This window comes from Xiphophorus hellerii, chromosome 12 (genome assembly GCF_003331165.1).
Source record: "Xiphophorus hellerii strain 12219 chromosome 12, Xiphophorus_hellerii-4.1, whole genome shotgun sequence".
NCBI lineage: Eukaryota > Metazoa > Chordata > Actinopteri > Cyprinodontiformes > Poeciliidae > Xiphophorus > Xiphophorus hellerii.
The window spans coordinates 19268465-19284693 of NC_045683.1; the positions used below are offsets into that span (position 1 = coordinate 19268465).

The window sequence follows — 16229 nt, forward strand, 5'->3', positions numbered from 1 at the left end:
CTCAGATACTACATCTAGATATGGTACTCCATCTGCAGCATGGCAGATAATAGGGCTCTACAAAAGATAGTTAAGGAATCTCAAAAACATCAGAAAATGGGTACACTTGGTGAATGGAGTCACCAAGGCTACTCAGCCAGGCTGTCATAATTAATCAATGCTCACTTGGTACTAAAAGGTCTATTGTTTAGAAATAAAAAGTCTGCCACATAATTACACGATTAAACAGTTGATAAATAGATGAATGGTGACTAGATGCTTTTGTGTTGTTTTGCACCAGTTTCTGACTGTGTACATGTAAAAATCACAAGTGAAATCAAAACTAGTTGAACCAGGCAATGTTTTTCTTTTATCTATTCTAGTGCAATTGCGATAAGTTTTTAACAATTGTAGCCTCAGTTTCCTGTTTTTACCTGGAGGAAGTGGCAACTGGTGTGGTCTGCTGATGCTGTAGCGCATCAGCTTCAAGATTTGATGAATTGTGTGTTCTGACATGGTGTTCCCCATTCCTTTAGGTATAACACATGTTTAAGCTGTAGTTGCTTTTCAATCATTTCTAACCAATCTGTTTATTCTCCTTAAATTTTTCACATCAACAAAGTTTTTTTGGCTATATTTCTGATGTCATACCTTTGAGTTTTAAATTAAAGCAATTGTAACATGCACAGTTTTGTTTTAAGATTTTGTCTAAACACTATAACACCATAAAACCGGAATGCTTTGGCTCAACACTTTATACTGAAATAATTTCATAACTGTCATGTTGAATGGCAGTTGATGCCCCAATAGCAGAAGACGGAGGCGTAGAGTAGATGATGAGTACAATTTAATGAAAAAGAATAAAAACTACAAAAAACACAAGAAAGAATCTTGCAAGGGGACATGAGGAGAACACAGAGTGAAACAAGGAAGTGACGGAAGTAGACGAAAGGATCCAGCGAGTAGTGAGTGAGAAAGAGAGGGTTAAATACTGGGGAGGTTGCATGCTGAACGAAAGACTTGGGTTGATGAGCTAATTAATTGCAGGTGTGAGTGGTTAGAGAAGGAAAGCCAGATAGAGAGAGAGAGAGTGGCACAGGGGGCGAGGGAGAGTACGCAGGAGAACAGGAAGTAATTCTAACACTAAATAATGACTAGACTAAAGAAACCTAATAAATCTAGAGTAACAAATAATAAGAAATAAACATAACTAGAAAAACCAAGAAGAAATGAACTGAAGGAAAACAGGAACAAAACAAATGTAACCGAAATAACAGAAATTAACAAAACCCAAAACCAAATCAAGCAACCCCACATATGACAATATCAGCTTGTGCCTAATGAAAAAAAGTGGTAAGTTTGATGTGCTTCGTAATTACAGAGTATTCTTTACGCCTCAAATATTTGGATGGGAGTGTTTCTGAATCCAATGGGTCTAACCAGATCTAAATGTGTTTTGCAATATTTGTACTGATCACTTCTAGATTTATGTAAAACAAGTTTTCTAATATGTTCTGTAAAATTTAGGTTTATTTTATTTTATTTATGTCCCATCCCATGTATTTCGGGGTAATATAAAATATTTACTGTATTTGTTGCATGCCTTTTCAAAGCATGGCTCAGGGTGTTATCAAGTGGCAAAGATCAGCACATGTTTTGCACATTTGTGCACACATCTGTGCGCATGTGCTTGCACTCATGATATGCATGCAGAATAATATGTTCATTTCTATGTGGGTACATGAGGGCTTTGCTTTATTTGCACATGCGCATATATTGCCAAAGCCCTCCTCTCTTATTGCAGGGAAACCTACTCCACCCCCTTGATGCATAGCACTACTCTTTTATGGCACGTAGACAGACACATGCATACAGTGCCAGAATATTCTTGCATACAGTTATTATTTTGTTTTATTTCAAAAATACCTCACACTTCTTGTATCTGATAGTTATTTACTAATAAAGATGTCAAAATTGAATCCAGTTAAGTAAAACGATATCACTATTAACACAAAAGGGCAAATGTATCAAGAAGAATGAAATATTTCTAATGTACGAAGACAGATGTAATTTTACAAAAGTCTCTCATGAGTCAATTTTAATCATGACAGCTTTTTTTTTTTTTTTAAATAATCTATTCTGTTCCATACACGTCCAAGTGATTTAGTTTTTATTTAAAACCGAAGACAGTCTCTGACTTTCTACTCTCCTTTCCTTCATCCCACTCAGCACTGTGACTGCAGCTGTTTGAACCCTCAGCTCTCTGGAGCCTGTGCTCCTTTTATTCTTTTCTTAGCCAGTATTGTCTGTTCTTTTTAGTCAGCCTTGTTATTTTTAGATTAAACATAATAGCCAGGATCTTCGACACACTGTGAAAGTTTCACACCACTCCTATTGTTTAATCCATACGACATCTCCTCTGTGCTTGCTAGCACTTTGGAGCTTCAGCTTAAAGCACAAGCCTTCAAATATTAATAAATACGATGGGAATATTACAGTAGAAATCTCAGCCAAGTCAATCAAATAGACTTATTGTTGAATGTCACAATTCATTTTTAATGGCGGGGCTTTTTGTGGACGGGCATTGATAAGCATTAAACATAATTTCCTTCTTTTATTAATCAAACAACAGTTTGAAATGTGTGCCACTGATCTCAGTGGCGTACCTCGATGCAGAAGGGGGATGATGGAAGAAAAATCTGTGTCATCTCCTCACCAGCAGGACTGAAAATGGTTCAAAATGTAATTCTCTTTGGTGCAGCGCCTCCTTCCTCATTCTCTCTAATCTGCAAGCATGCAAATTACAATGCAAATGCAAATACTACTGAATAATTTATGTGCAGTCTACATTCCTCCTCCAAAACCAGCAGTTTCTTGCTTAAGCAGAGTAATGTGGGATTCATAGCAGAGATTTGGTTAACCACAGAAATACACCCTGTTTGCCTTGGAAGATTTTGTGAAGGACTAACAATAGTCATTGCTAAATAGCTTAATCATTTAATATCCTACAATACAGTTAAAACCTCAAACATGTAAACTTTATTTTACAATCTGCAGTTCAGATACCTCTTTTCTATTGCTGCTGTTATCTCAGAACAGCAGTAGAAAAAAATCCTATTGTCATTTATTTATTTATTTATTTTTTTTATGGAATTTGTATTTAAGAAAAGATAAGAACAAAGTATTTAAACAAAACACAAGGTTTTATTTTTGCTAATGTTAACTTGTGTTGGTGTCGGTGATTTAAAAAAAGACTCATATGTTATATAAATATCTATTCAAATGACTGCTGTCATCAAATCACCCTTTTGAGCTATTTCTGCAATTTGGCATCCAACAAATTAACAATCACTTTCAGAATTCTGGCACAACTGAACTAATACACACACAAAGAATGTGTTTTTTATTTTATTTTGTAGATAGGAAGAAAACCCTCACCGCAATTAATATTATACATATAGACACAAACTTATAAGTGCTGATGTTCCCTGCATCTGAGCTAATGTATTCAGATTTCTCCCTCTGCAGGTTTTCCATCAAGGATTATAATTAAGCAAAAGTGTTCATGAGTGGGCACGTTCCTTTTGCCCGTGTCCGGGTTTAGACGGTTTTAGAAGGATGGAAGAACAAATCCTGGTGGAACAAGGCAATGCATGCAGCTGCAGTTGATTGAAAATATTACACACAGAATAGCAGACATGAAAGTTACTAACATGCTAACTTTTTTTCTGTTGGTAATTAACTTACTAATGACAGAATAACAAAGAAGTAGTACTACATACGTACATGTAGAAGCAGCTCTATCTATCTATGGACATCAATATTTGCTTCTTTTTCTGCCAGTTCATTTTTATGGTCTATGTTGCTGCATTTGACTAACATTACAATAAGTATGGAAGTAAAAAATGAGAACTGTAGAATGGGATTAAATAAAACCTTGAATAAAATGGAATATTTTTTTAGACATACACATAGGTTTAATTGAATAAAAAAAATACATGCAAACTTGTAATACAATATCTTTTCTGGTACTTTATAATGTGTACTGTTCAACCAATCAGTCATAAAAAGTTCAAAACTCAAAAGAGTTATAGCTTTAAAAGTATGTGTTCCATTTTCCATGACACAATTTGTAATTTCAGGTGTGTGCAAATCGAGTTGATTTAAATAAAGACTAAAACACCAACAATTTCACTGCCTGGCATAGACATTGTATTTGCCACATTGTCACCATTATGCCACATTTTCCTTGTTCTTATATTGTTTTCATTTTCTGCACAAATGCTGTTTTGACTATTGAGCCCAGAGAAAAGAAAAGAAAAAAACACATTGCATTTACACTCGCAGCACACAAGTGTAGCAGTCCAAAATATTAATGCAATTTTTCCTCCCCTGTTCATATGAAGATAGATTTATAAGAATTAGGGTGCAGTGTTTCACTGCATGTGTGTGTGTGGACAATAGCAGACACACTGAGAAATTAAGACAGAGCTAGAGGGGGAGAGAGAGAGAGGGAAGCTCATTATAATCAGGCAATTATGCTGGCAGAATTAGAGGCGTCCTTATTTTCTCTTGTGGCAGCCAGAGTGTGGGTACAGCTTTTTAACTCACTGTAGACTAATCCACGGATATGACTGACTATTTCATGTTAATATGAGGAATCTGTATGTAACAGCAAGATTTGGAAGGTGATTTTTTTTTTGTTCTTTTTTAATTTTTTTTTTTTTTAGATTTTTTTATTCTTGTGAACTGGCAAGCTAACCGAAGCTCCTCAGATTCTGGGTGTTTAATTTGCATTGATGAGATGTTTTTTTTTCTTCCTCTCCCTCTCCTGGTCATGGTTTTGGCACAACAATAGGGAGCTGAGAGAAGAGGGCAGTTGATCAAGCCCACAACTCAGGACCATCAGGGTCTTCAGAACTGTGGTATATAATTATATTGCATGTTTTTTAGTTTTTTTTTTGGGTTGTTTCACTAAGTTTTTCTAATTTTGTTGTTAATCCTATTGATATTGTTGTTTATGTCTATCAGGCATAGAGTGTATTATACATCATGTGTGTAACTCATTTGTAGTATCCTTAAAGGTGTAATGATTTTTTTTTAGGTTTTATCAGATATAAAATCATACTCAGAAATTGAAATGTGCAAAAATTAAAATGTATATTATTGTCTAGATAAAATTACAATAAAAGAATAAGATTATACATTTTTTTCTGACTATTCTTCAGAAATTGAATGCACCAGGTTCACATTTAAGATCAATGTAATTGTCCACTAGTGGCAAGCTCTCACTAAATACTTTGACCCTAGGTCAAGGCTGTTTGACCAGAATTTAACTCTTGACCTCTAATACATGTCTTATCAACTCCCCGCCTAATTTGTATTGATTATCACTCCCATGAGAATTAGGGGTTAAAACACTTCTTTCTTAATGAAATATTACTTGATATATTTTCCTGACAAAAAAAAAATGTAATTTCAAAGTAAATAATATACTTAATTTCATGATTTGCAAAGTATGTTTTCTTTATATTTTTACACATAGTGACTACACAAAAGAGATAGATGAATTTAGGACAAAGAGACTCATTGCTGCACATCTGCCACCCTCTCTCCAATTACGGAAATATGAAGTTGTGCCTGTGTGTGCGTGTGTTTACGTGTGTGTCAGGGTGGAGTGGGTGGATGGCTTTAGATGAACAGTGGAGCTACGACTTCTCTCAAGTTCTCAGGCAAGTGCTTGTGTCTGGCGATGGAGGAGGCAGCTGATTTGGGATACGGCGTTAACATAACAAAGGGCCCGAGCCTGTGAACTTGGGGCTCCTTTCGACCCCGGCGCTGTGGGGATGAATAGTCTTCGAGCCTCCCCATGGAGCACCCCCCACAGCTTGCCCGATCGTGGTAAAATTGTTAATCAGGGTAATTTAATATAGTTTTCAATATGCCTCATCTCTCATTGAGAAAGCATTCTTGCCTTAATTCTCGCCTTCCCTACTAAAAAAAGCGGGACCCCCACCCTTTCTCTGTCCCGAGCAGACGAGACAGGCAGCTGCAGGTCTCAGAGCATTCTCAATTGAAATGTTCAAACATCAACATGAAGGCCTCCATAGACACAGTTTGTATGTATATGCTGGCCGAGTTCATTGTAGAGGACTATTTGTTCATGTGTGTATCTGGACACATTGAGTCAGTGGATAAGCATCTATGTGTGTGGGTAGAGGGGAAGACAAAAAGCTTTAATCTGCAAATGTGGCTTTGTGTTCATACAGCGCAATGCCACATGCTTACTTTGTCTTGCGCTGAGGAAATGAGCAAATCAAACGGAGGGTCTTGACGGATAGTGTCAAGCACTTCACCTTTCTAACCCGATCTGGAATGAGGTCACTGCAAACGGTTCCTCTGTCTAAGGTCAGGCTGACGTCACTACACCCGGTGTGTAGTGTCCACTGGCCGAGGTGAGTCATCAAACAACTGGTCCTTGTTTTAGGCAGTGTGAAGACACCTATCCACCCACGCACACCCACACACTCACACACACCAACATGTACACGCAGGGCCCAGGTCCTGACTCTACTCCCTATAAATACATACTGTAATCCAGGATGACTCAGACACTTCGTGGGGTGGCAGAAAATGGAGAGAGGTGGACGAGGAGTCTGCAGGAACACTTGGAGGAAGGAAGAAAAATCTTACATTGGTTTCTTAGTGTTGTCATTTTGGATCAAACTGGTAGAGAGACAAAAAAAATGTTGATAAAGAACAAAAGCATGTATGAAGGGGTGAGTGACTGAGTGTATAGCCCTTTGGAGTCCTCAGATTAGATAAAGTGCTATGCAAATACAGGCAATTTACTATCAGCGCACTCTTCCTTTTTCATAGATGAAGAAAGCGGATGTGCTTTTGCAGCAACAAGCTACCTGACAATATTAGCTGCAATTAAAGAAACTATATCTATAACTATATTTTTATGGATTTGTCTGGTTTCTCAATAGCCTGGCAGATATATACATAAGCAAATATGTCTGGAATTTCTCAAAATATAATTTCAAGGTTGCATGAAAATTGAAAGAAATTATTTATCTGATTTATGTTGATTAATTTCAGATTTATTTCTTTATTTTTGCCGCCACCCTTACCCTTAGCTCCCTACAGATTCTCTATGAGACTCAAGTCGGGATTCTGGCCTGGTCATTCTAAAACTAATTTTGCATGTGTCAGAACAAACCTGTTCGTAAAATTAAAAGATTACTTTAAATCTTAATATGCCAAGGTTATGAATAATTCAACTCTTGTTCATGCTAAAATGAACAAGAGGCTTTTTACATCTTAAAAAGCCTCCTCTAATAATGCTGTGTCCTATATAGTAAAAATACATACATATTTCTTTTTTCTAGCAAAAATCAATTGCAATATAATTTTATTTTTTTAAAAGAAAAAGAATTAAAACATCATGGTTTTTTCTTTTGACAAAAATGACTTTAGCTGAATAATGCCATAAACCAAATGGCTTTTGTTTGTGAATATTTTATGTTGATAATAATTTTAAAAAAATGTTTGGCATTATAATTAAAAATTTGCATTGTAACTTTATGCTGTGTACATACCTGTAGCAAAAGTTTAGTATATCAAGTTTTTATATCATGGCATTTGCAACTGCTTTAGTGTGATGGGAAATTGAATTAATCAAACATGGAAACAAAGGTGTTATGGGTCCCCATGGGGGACGGGGTCTAACTGGGGTCAGGATTGTGGGGCCTTGTCTAGACTGCTTGTTTTTGTGGTTGCAAGGTTTCAACCTCTCTGTCATCCTTTTGAAAGAAGAACTTGACCCATGTCTGGTTGCCGTGGACTCTTAGGAAGGGAGACAGGGAAACATGGAACTGGTTTGTAGCTGGGATTGCTATGGAAGTTTTTACACATATCTACTCGTTGAAGGCTCATCTTCTAAAAAATCTGTAGTACTCTCAAAACCTTGAATAAGTACGTATGCTCGTAATTCCATTTTGCTATGCTGCATTGCTTGTATTGCAAAGAAAATGTGTTAACGTTTGAACTGTCAAGTTTCAAGTTATTCTTTTTTTTTCCACAGACTTGAATCTGTCGCTTCAGGTTTCCCTTGGAGACATAACCTCTACATTTTCCCCACTTCCTCTGTATTAGTGCACTTCTCCAAACAATATTTATTGCAGAATATCTCTAGTTATAGGGAGTTAAAATCAGCCAGTCACAGTACAAACACATGCACACAAAAAAACACCACAGGAACACCAAAACACCCATTAGACACCAAATTCAAATCAATTCCTCCCACTCGCTTAGCTCCTGTCTTGGTGTGCGTGGAGGGTGCAGGATGCTGCTACAGGGCATGGTATAATTGAAAGGCTGAAGAAGAATACTGCTTCTTTAAAAACCAACCAGCAGGCAACGGGGGCATGATGGGAAAACAAAGCTGGGGCCCCAGGAGTGGGTAACATGACATCACTAATGGAGGAGCAGAAAGGATCACTGGCACGGTTTGTTACTGGCTGTCTTCGTAACAACCACCAGGTCTTGAAGATGCAACAAGATTAAATCCACAATATCCAAATCTGATGTTTATATGACCAACATGAATGATATCAAGAGGTCAGAATTTGTAGAAACTTTGCTGAAACATACTGTTTGCTCAAAATTAATTTAGAACTTTCTTCTTTGATGTTGTGTTTAGGTTAAACAAATGCATGATTCATCACTAAAGGCATATGATTTTAGAATAATCCTTCCTTAATTCTTGAAGGAAGAATTAAAATGTTAACTCTTTCTTCAAGAATGAACATGTGATGTGTGTGATAAGTACATGTATATTGGTAGAATATCCAGAACATACATAAACCTATATTTATGTCTAAAAGTTTCACACCTTCTCTGTTTTTCTTTTCTTCCTGTGAATGCAAGTTTGACAGGGGGCTGCATCTCTGCGGCATTAGCTCGAGCAGCTGTGAATTCAAAGAAAATCAGCAAGCATGTCTGTCTCTTTTTGACCCACATATGGGATCTCCCACCCTGCACTTCCAAGATGGCAGCTCATTTTATCCAGCCATAAATATCGGTATTACCTATCAATAAAGCCATCAGAGCAGGGTAAAAATAGCAGGGAGAGGAAAAAAAGTGGACAAGGAATGGGGTTGTGAGATGTGCTGAAATAAAGGGCAGATGTAGGAGAGAGAAAAAGAAAGTGATGACTGCTTCTCTGTTTCGGGCCCATGGTCTCATACCTCCTGGGATAGCTGAACACTGTCAACATTCTGCACTTCAAAATCAATCACTCTAGACTGGACAAAAAGAGAAGGACACACACTGCTACCGCACATGCTACAGACAATGCTGAGATGCTGTATGACAGCAGCCTGTCACAGTGTCATGTTGTCATTATTGAGGAATGGGACATAATGTCAGCAATGTTTCTGTTTTTCTGTATATTTTGGATGTACATTTAACCAACAAAAACAAAAAACAACTGAATGTGCCAATGTAATTTTCTCTAGTGATCTGCAGTCTGGAAAAAAAATGCTTTCCAACTGGAAACATTTGATCTTTTGTGCCATTTGTGAGAAACATTATGCCCAGATAACCTGGTGGTGTTTGTATCCAGAGCTGGTTTAAGGTATCCTGTTGATTCACTATAAAACACTTTTGGTTGCAGTGCAGGGCAGTTCCGACTGATGAGTGAAAATGGTTTTCTGAAGTGCCTCAAAAGGTGATGTGGCTGTCTTTATAGCAAAGCCCTTGAGCAAGAATATCACATGCAACCAACCCTGGTTTTACAACATTGAGTTTTATACATTGAAGTCTATTTATTTATTTATACTATTGTTTTTCCTTCAGCTTATTTGATGAAGTACTAAGCCATAAATTATCCCTGCTTAGAAACATCAAATTTAATAGGTGCTTCTTTAGATATAATATAATATAATGATATAAATTCATAATTTTGTATTCAGTTTCATATTCAGTTTCATATCCATACATGGCAAGTACATCTTTACTCATTTCATCTTGAAATCAAGCTCATGGCTGGCCCACAACATAATTGTATCATAATTGATATGTTGCTCATGCCACTCACTACGTCACCTACTGCACGCCAACTCTCACTCATGGCTCGTAACATGAGCAAGGAGTATATACTAGCTGCCATTATTGAACTTTCAGGTGCAGCAAGGAAACTTTGCTGCACTTTCATTTTTACCAAGAAATGTTAAACATAGTCAACCCCACTGTTAGTGTAGACTTCGCAGATAGATTGAGCATGAAGTGCAATGACCTCACACCGAGCTTTACTGTTTTTAAAGTACAAAAATAATAACAGACAACTATCATGTTATTAATTCACTTTTGACACAAGAGCACCTGCACACTTGTAGACTGAGTATATACAGTAGAACTGCAATGTAACACTCAGAGCACACTCATGTCAAAGTATGATTCTGTGGTTTTCGCACTATTTCCCCATTTCAAGGCTAAAATGAAGCATTCTCCACTCCCAAAACCAACCAAAAATACCAAGGTGTGAAAGGGCACTCTACTATGAGTTAGTGTGCTGGTTATACAAACTTTTTTTCTTACGGTTTTCACTGCATATTTTATGGCAGTAAAGTATGTAATACATTTTACTGACTTTTTTGCCCTTTGCAGAAATGCTATAGCTGGTTGTCATAAGTAAAGCTTAGAATTTTGAGGAGTTTCCAAATACAAAACTTAGTCAATGAACACATTAACAGTTCATCTGAATGACATGTTCTTGAATGAACTCACAGTTGTTAAGGCTGCTGTCACACTGTTAATTCTATATAAAAAAAATGCATATTACATGTCTTGCAGACCAGCAAATATGATCAAATCTTCAAGGTATGAAGATTTAATCTTCATACTTTGCTGATTTTGATGCATTCCTGTTCTGAATACTGTATGTATATTGGGAGCAAGGGTGTGCAATTCACTGGAGCAGGGGTGTCAAACTCCAGTCCTGGAGGGCCACTGCCCTGCAACTTTTAGTTGTGCCTCTGCTGCACCACACCTGAATAGAATAATTAGGTCATTAGCAAGACTCTGGAGAACTGATCTACACAAGGAGGAGGTAATTAAGTCATTTCATTCCAGTGTTTTCTACCTGTGGCACATCTAAAACCCGCAGGACAGTGGGCCCTGAGGACTGGAGTTTGACACCCCTGCACTGGAGGATGTAAGTCAATTTTATTTCTTAAATCTATGGAACAATTCACCATTTCTGAATTGAATTTGATTTTTTTTTTGTAAATATTCCGGAAGTGGTCAGATATCTACTAATTGAATTATCTAGATAGTGAAGCAAGCTTCAGCATCACTTTTACAAATCCTGCATGCCAGGAAAATGAGACATCTACAAAGGGTTCAGATGGCACTGCTGAGAGGATTTGCAGTTGTGTTGATTTTGTGCTGTATATGTAAAGCTAAAGCTATGGCACCCATATTCCAGAATATGCCAGAACTTTTTTCCATATTCAAAAATACAGCAATTATTTGGTGACCAAACTATGCTACATTGTCAACATTATTTTCCTGTGGGTGTTTCTTCCAGTGCCATATAAATAAAAGTCAGATATTACTGTGATATCGGTTTACAAAATACTAAATTCAGTGTCAGGATCTTGTCTTTATATCCTTAATTCCTAATTATTTATCATATAACCTCAGAAGGATTTTGATTTAGCCTTGTTGAATTATATCTTCTACAGTGTATTTGTAATCAGTTCCGTATTTGTTTGTTCATGGTACATTTCATAAAAAATTTTGATCGAGCTACTTGTTAAAAGAAAAACAATTTCTTGACTTATTGTAGAACACTAAAGCCATCTATGGTTTCCTAGATTTATTGAGAGAGTAAGCAGAAAAATAGTGTAGTTTCAGTAACCCTTCATTTTTCTTTGTGTAAACTTTGCAGACTCACTTCTGTATCTTGTCGTCTGTTGGGATCATGGGGTGGATGCAACTACTGAATCTTCCCCCAAACAAAAAAAGATAACACAAAGTCCTGCTATCTGTAGATAAAAGTGAAATAGTATGCAGTCTTGAGGGAAAGAAAAAATATATATATAAAGAGGAGGAAGGCACAGAAGGGTACAAAACATTTCCAACACATAATTGAGTTGAGAAGTTCTTCTCACTTTTACCTGAATGCAACTACCAAGGTCATGCTCATGGACAAAACAGAACATTTTAACAAGGGTGTTCTCTTACTTGATTCACATTAAACTTCAGTTTGAATGGAACATGTTTCATCAGAGGTTAAAATCATCCTCTCATGCTACAAATCAGATTGCTTCACCTTGATAATATCAATATACAGGTTTACGCAGGAAAATAAATCTGAGAAAGGAAAAGATAAATCCCCCTGCTCTGCTTCGAGAACCTGAAAAAGGAAAATAATTATAACTTTGTCCAATGTTGATTATGACTTGAGTGAGTGAACTGATCTCCGACTGTTTCTGGGAAAAGTGTGAAATGTGTAGATACCATAATGAGAAAGATTAACTTCTTGCACAACAGTTATTTAACCTATGGAGGATTAAAGGTGTTATTGCTTGTCAGAGTCAGGTCCCTGATAAAATGTCAATACTTTAAGATTTAAATTATATAATTCAAATATATACTGTATATATATATATATATATATATATATATATATATATATATATATATATATATATATATATATATATATATATATATATATATATATATATATATATATATATATACAGACCAAAAGTTTGGACACGCCTTCTAATTCAATGGGTTTTCTTTATTTTCATGACTATTTATAAGGCAAGAAATCCCACTTATTAACCTGACAGGACACCTATGAAGTGAAAACCATTTCAGGTGACTACCTCTTGAAGCTCATCAAGAAAATGCAGAGTGTGTGCAAAGCAGTAATCACAGCAAAAGGTTGCTACTTTGAAGAAACTAGAATATAAGGGGTATTTTCAGTTGGTTTACACTTTTTTTGTTTAGTGCATATTTCCACATGTGTTATTCATAGTTTTGATGCCTTCAGTGTGAATCTACAATGTCAATAGTCATGAAAATAAAGGAAACTCATTGAATTAAAAGGTGTGTCCAAACTTTTGGTCTGTACTGTATATATTGTATACTGTATATATATATATATATATATATATATATATATATATATATATATATATATATATATATATATAATTTTAATGTACACATGAAAACAAGTTGTTACATTGTATAAAATGACAACTGTGAAAAAGTTATGTTCTATAATCTAAACAGTGCCTATATATTCTAAAATACTTTAGATTTGTTTTATTTTGTTTTAGCAAAAATAATGAATTCTACCACAAACTGCAAGGATTCATTCATTCATTCATTCATTCATTCATTCATTCATTCATTCATTCATTCATTCATCAATAATTTAATTAGATTCATAGAACATGGTTTGTTTATGACTACAGGTTGGGATGAAAGGCAATGCATTTTTAAAGGACAAATCCATCCACATCTATGTTTGTCTCATGTTTTAGTATTTCCCTGTCATGGACTGGATAAATGTTCAAAGAATATCTTGTTGACCACTGGGATAAACTCCAACACCACCACTATAACATGAACACGACTAAGCAGTGTCTTATAGGAATATGCTTTCACTGTTTTAAAAGTTGGCCAAAATTAAAATGATAATAGATTCTGAAGAGGTGAAGTGACCAGCACTCACATTTAAGTGGTTTCAGAACCTTCTCTTAACTTTAAATGCATTGTTTTGGCTGTGGAAGGAAGTTGGAATATACAAGTACCATAAACTCAAGGAGATTATAAAAAGCCAGATGTAGTTGTAACAAAGCAATTTGATGCTTTTAAGATATTTGCTAGAAGTCAACCTTATATCACAGAAATATGGGAAATACCCTTCTTTGCTAAATCAGCTTCAGAGGTAGGAATATAAGTATGAGACCGAAGCAAAAATTGTTGACACAAACTTATGCTCTCTTTCTTCCTTTCTTTCACAGTTGGCACATGCTTTTGTTTAATGTGACAGATATTTTCTTTCTCAGTAGGCACACACTGTCCATGGCTCAGCTGAAGAATCTGATTTCTGGGGTAGGAGGCAATCCTGGCCAGGCAGAACATTTGTAAAATGTTACCCAAGAGACCTGGTTTTGAACTCCATGTACAAATGTTCCACTCTCAAAAAATTCTGTTTTTATGCTATGCTACCACTGATACCACCATGCTGCATTTCAATGTGGTCTGGGTGAGGGTTTTATGCTCTACCTATGTCTGATCGGTTCTCCCTGGTAACTTGCATTTCTTTTCGTTGTTTTAAACATACATCTCAGGTTTATTGAAAAATCTTTTATTAACAAGTTTTGTTGTTTCATATCTGGTTTAAGAAAAATCTGTTGTGACTGAAAAAGTAGTTGAAACTAGCCAGATGTACTGTTTTTATGTGAGACAACCTATGTCCACAAAAGAGAATTCTCTTTTTTTAGATTTGTCTTTTATTCCTTGTTACTGTTTTTTCCATAATTTTTTTTCCTATGCTTTACTCTATATTGCACTTTTTTGTACTTGAATAATCAAGCTCAGTTTTAAATGAAATCTGGCTGTTCTATATGCCTCGTTGGTGTAATTGAGATGAAGCATAGTAGCAACAAGATGATACAGTTTCCTTAGATTAGTTTTTACCTTTTGACATTGAATGACAAACTGAATTAGACAGTATCTCCATTATATTTTGGACTACATGTATTTGGATCTAAATCTGACTATAACATCTGGTTGTAGTGGCATAAACTGGTTTTATTTGAACTGAATATGAATTGGATCTTAGAAAAACAGCTCAAGATCATACAGTTGGTTTGTTAGAAATATGTGAATAAACAAAACTCAGCTGATGAAAATTCATTGAATGAATCAAACAGAATGAAACTCAAATAAGCAGAATTAGATTGAGCTGAATCACATTCAGCTAAATTGAAGCAGAATGTGTTGAACTGAATTGGATTGAATTAAACTGAAATTAAAATGAACTAAATTCCTAAGCACATTTCTCCCGATCATTTAGTTAGGTGTTTATGAATTAAATACCTATACTTTGTCCTAGGTGCACTACACATCTCACAGGCCATTACAACATGTAGAGACATGTGGTGACTAAAACATTGTTGTAAATTCTTAAAGGGTCAATTTTGATCATAAATAACATCATAATGACACACAAGAAATTCATTATTTCAGCCAAATGTAAGCTGTAAAATACATTCCTTGTTGTCTACAGAAGATATACAATGGATTTTGATTGCCGATTACATATCTAAACATATCAGCAAAAACTGAATCTGCAAACTTTCATGTCTCATCACCTGTGACGTAAAAAAATATAAATACTTTTTCTTTTTTTTTAATCCAGCCTCCTGTTGTGTGACTTCATTCTACCCTTCTGTGGACATAAAACTCAATGACATACCTCTTTTTTTCTTTATTTCTATAACTTTGTAGGGGGGAAGAAAAAGGCTTTCGCCCAACTGATGTGAAGGAAGCTGAGCTATTTTAACACTCTCCAGACACTTTTTGTTGGTGTTTGCTTTATTTTGATGGTTACCTGCAGATTTGACACTATAGCTCCAAGGCATCCTTTGTCTCCTAACAAAAGCCCCTGGCAGTTAAAACAAACATCACTGGACACCCCTGCAACACACACCAACTCACCTGTCATAGCTATAACAACCCCATCAGCATTTTGGTGCAAACATGAGGGGCAGAAATGTTCACAGAGACAGCCATCAACTTGGATCCATGTCCCATATGACCACTGACGTGTGTGAGCGCAGTTTTGTAGTGCGTATGTGTGTGCGGCTGGTGGAGGGGATAGGTGGAGACCATATTTCATCTCTGGCTGTGATCTGGTGTTCTACATTATATGATATGATGATACAGGCCCTATTAGAGGGACAGGACTGTGTGAAAAAGATGATGACTAGGCAAGTGGAAGACTGGACTGGGAACTGACATATGAGAGGGGAAGAAATTCAAGGAGGGTGGGGTTGGTGAAAGAGTGGAAGAGACGGAAAAGAATAGGTTTAAGGTTGGGGGTGAAGGAGGGCTGTAGGAAAGATTGGAAGAGTGATGCTGGTAAAGGAAATGAAGGAAGAATGAGAGATATCTATGCATGTTAAATCAAAAGGAAAAAATGGAATTAA

At 36.0% G+C, this 16229-nt stretch overlaps 1 long non-coding RNA gene across 1 annotated transcript; it reads left to right on the forward strand.

Moving 5' to 3' along the window:
* The first annotated feature begins 4372 nt into the window (after positions 1-4372).
* LOC116729140 (uncharacterized) lies at positions 4373-9670 on the forward strand. The gene is made up of 2 exons (XR_004341079.1): positions 4373-4667; positions 4838-9670. It is a non-coding gene; the product is annotated as an uncharacterized LOC116729140 (long non-coding RNA).
* Positions 9671-16229: the final 6559 nt, after the last annotated feature.